We start from the raw sequence: 3,872 nt of genomic DNA, 5'->3' as shown, positions 1-3,872 counted from the left end.
AAAAAAAAAAAAAAAAAAAAAAAAAAAAAAGAAGTTCAAAGTTACCCTCAGTTACATAGTGATTTTGACACCAGACTGGGCTTGATGAGACCCTATCTACAAAACAAAACCTAACCCCTCCATACTTTCTTGTATGACTGCCAAGGTAACTCGGGTGAGTGGCTGGAGAGATGGCTCAGCAGGGGAGAGCTTTTGCTGATCTTGCAAAGACCTGGGTTCTGTTCCCAACACCCACATGGAGGCTCATAACTGGCTGTAGTTCCAGGGAATCTAATACCCTTTTCTGACCTCCACAGGTACCAGGTATGTATGTGGTGCATACATATACATGCAGGCAAAATACATATAAGCATAAAATAACAAAAGAAATAAACCATGAACAAGTAAATCTATTAAATAAGTAAACAGTAACTGACAAACAAACAAATGCTCACCGGACTGGCACAGGTCTAATTGTCCAGTTCCTGAAAGGTCAGGATCAGAAACTGCCTATCTTTCCCAGGGTTAACCTGTCTTTATTCTCTAGCTAGGGTGTTTATTCAGCATTTTAGGAGGAGAAAGCCACCCAGGTGTTGTATCTAGGTCAATGGGACGAGAGAGGACCCTGATGGGTCAGGTAGGAGGTGGGAAGACCCCCAATTCATCATAATAGCTGTACATAGCTGTACATAATTGACACTGACCCAGAGCCTGCTTTGGCCACTCAGAGGTCAGCAGCCAGGAAGGGCACTCAGCTGAGGTGACCTGAAGTGCTTGTGTATGCCGAGTGAAGGAGCCAGCCTGGTCCAAACCAAGGGAAACATAGAGACGGAGCGACAATAGGAACCATGAGGTGTCTTATAAGGCATGGTGTGGTGCCAGGGAGGGAGGACATTTTTGTACAGGGCGGGAGCAGAGGGTGGAGTGGCAGGGCAGCCATGCCTGGCAATGTGATGGGGGATGGGCAAAGTGGTCACAACCAGACTCTTCACCCAGTGCTCAGTCCAGTAGTGGCATAGAGTACATTTGGGGGGGGGAGGGGCAGAGGGAGGAGAGGGGGAGGAGGAGGGAAGGGGGAGCGGGAGTTTAAGACTAGATCTTTCATGTAGCCCAGACTGTCCTCAGATTCCCATCGGTTACAGGGAGGTGCTGCCATACTTAGCATTAGCACCCATGGAGCCGTGTGATGGGTAGATCTGCTCCATCTGAGCTGGGTTTTCATAGCTCCCATGACCTTGACCTTCAGGGAAGAAATCTTCAATCCTTGTTCCAGTTATAAAATTCCAGTTATAAGACTGGAATGCCTCGCCCGCCCGCCCTTTAAACTCAATCCCTAGACTTGTGAGATGGCCCAGGCGATAAAGGCACTTGCTGTGCGAGTTCTATGACCTGCGTTCATCCTTGTTACCCACACGACAGAAGGAGAGAGCAGACTTCAGACTTCAAAACGTTGTTCTCTGACCTCTGCCCAGTACACTCTGGCATGAGCGTGCAGTGCACTTCCACGCATACACAGAACAATTAAAATTAAAAATGAAACACACAAACCACTCGTGATGGCACAAGCCTTTAATGCCAGTGCTCAGGAAGCAGAGGCGGATGGATCTCTGTGACCAGTCTGGTCTACTTAGTAAGTTCCAGGACAGCCAGAGCTACAAAACCAACCAACCAACCAACCCGAAAAACCCCAAAACGAAAAACAAAACAAAGCAAAAAATTTATACACAAACCACAACTAATTCTCCCTTTTCTTTGTCCATGGTCATTACATTCTACTTCCTCTCTATGAATTCCACTGCCCTGGGGACCTAGTATAAGAGGAGTCATGTAGAATTCGCCCCTGTGACTGATTTAATTATTTTAACCCAACATCCTTCAGGTTCTCCCAAGATGCACTTCTCCTGGTGTTCGGCTGCTTGGAAGTAGTTTTGCAAAGGCCGGGACTGCAGGGTGGACCTTCCTCTGCTTTGCGGGCTGTGAGCGCCCTCTTGGGGCCGTACGCAGGAAGCTTGCCCCTGAATTACTTCCTGCTAAAATGATGGTTGACCGGAAAAGTACGCACTTGGTTGTATTTTAGCTTTCGTAGGTGAGTTGGCAAAGATGAACCTGAAGGAAGGGCTCTGAGATAGAGAGTAGAATAGAGCAGGAACTTTGAAAAGGATTGAGGCTCTCTTCCCTGAATGCTAAGGTCACAGGAGTTATGAAAACCTGGCACAGGCAGAGTATTTATACCAATCACCCAGAGCGGCCAACTCAACAGAACTTGAAGACAAATCAAGCAAATGCACAGTGGCTTTAAGTGCATTTTCTGTAGGGTTTTCTTGCAGAAGTAATTATGGTCCCATGCAGGATGTTTTGCTGTTAATTCATATATAGCCCGAGAAAACAGGATGGCCCAAGGGGCAAGAGGAAGTCTTTACTTGCAAGATAGTCAAGGGTGAAACGATTAAAGATAGCCTTGCCGGCTGGTAATGCTGTCAGGCTAGATTCGATGGAATCAGCCCGCAGCTGATCGAGGTGCTTGGAGACTCATCCCAGCATCTGTAATATAGCTCAGAGTGCTTGCGCAGCAGGCATGCATTCACAGGAGTGTGTGAACCAGAAACTCAAATGTCCGCAAGCCCCACGGAGAGGTGGAGTCAGGAGATTCCGGAGTTCAGGGTCAGCCTTGGTTATGTAGCAAGTCTGAGGCCATCTTGGCCTGCACAGGCTGTGTCTAGCTGCACTTTTATTTTTCTGCACAGATATTTTTTTAAAGGTCCAGGCTTATTTATTTACAGACAGGGTCTTACTCTGTAGCCTAGAGTGGTTTTGAACTCTGGTCTTAGCCTTCCCAGTTCCAGGATTACAGGAGTGAACCATCGCCCGTCGCTTTCTTAGATTTATTAACTAAATCCAGGGACTTTTACTGTTTGCTTGTTTTGTTATGTTCTGTTTAGATTGATAGGTTGGGATTAAAGCTAGTCTGTCTAGCTTCAAAGACAGAAAAAAAAAAAAAAAAAAAGTCAACATTAATACAACATCGCCACCTTGTGACCAACATGTTTCTGACTGTAACAGGCCTTAACCTCAGTCATTCACTAACAGAACTTGCAGTGTTGACTCCCAAACCTCCGGAGCTTTGCTGGTTGTTAGTCTTGACCATTAAATATATGACATATGTAACCACACACACGCACACACACACACACACACACACACACACACACACAGACACACAGACACACACACACACGTGTCTAGGGCACTCTGCACACCCTCATTTCCTTCCTCTTACCATCTTTATAAACTTTGGACACGTTAAAAGCCTCTGAAGACGTTGGGCCATGGTGGCGCACGCCTTTAATCCCAGCACCTGGGAGGCAGAAGCAGGTGGATTTCTGAGTTCGAGGCCAGCCTGGTCTACAGAGTGAGTTCCAGGACAGCCAGGGCTATACAGAGAAACCCTGTCTCGGGGAAAAAAAAACCCAAAACAACAACAACAACAACAAAAAGGCTTCTGACCCGAAATCTACATTTTAAAAATTAGGGAGCTGACTGTCTTTCACAGCTCACAGCGCTAGAAGGTTCTGTGCAAGACGCCAAAGGAGAAAAACAATCGACACTCCTGCCCAGATGTCACCTCAATGAACCACAATGGTTATCAGCCTGGCAAAGCATTTCTTTTTCTTTTCTTTTTTTTTTTTTTGGTTTTTCGAGACAGGGTTTCTCTGTATAGCCCTGGCTGTCCTGGAACTCACTCTGTAGACCAGGCTGGCATCAGACTCAAAAATCTGCCTGCCTCTGCCTCCCAAGTGCTGGGATGAAAGGTTTGTTCCACCACTGCCTGGCCTAAAACATTGTTTGTTTTAGGTTTACTTTTTTTTTTTTTTTTTTTTTTTTTTTTTTTTGTG

At 46.1% G+C, this 3,872-nt stretch overlaps 1 long non-coding RNA gene across 2 annotated transcripts in view; it reads left to right on the top strand.

Annotated features, from left to right (window-relative positions):
• The window catches only part of LOC115064566, a 10,183-nt gene that overhangs the window by 4,903 nt on the left and 1,408 nt on the right, over positions 1-3,872 (top strand). The gene's annotated exons all lie outside the window — the stretch shown is intronic.

The sequence above is a fragment of the Mus pahari genome, chromosome 8 (genome assembly GCF_900095145.1).
Source record: "Mus pahari chromosome 8, PAHARI_EIJ_v1.1, whole genome shotgun sequence".
Lineage (NCBI taxonomy): Eukaryota > Metazoa > Chordata > Mammalia > Rodentia > Muridae > Mus > Mus pahari.
The sequence above is the reverse complement of the archived record's forward strand: the minus strand, read 5'-3'. Positions and strand labels throughout refer to the sequence as shown.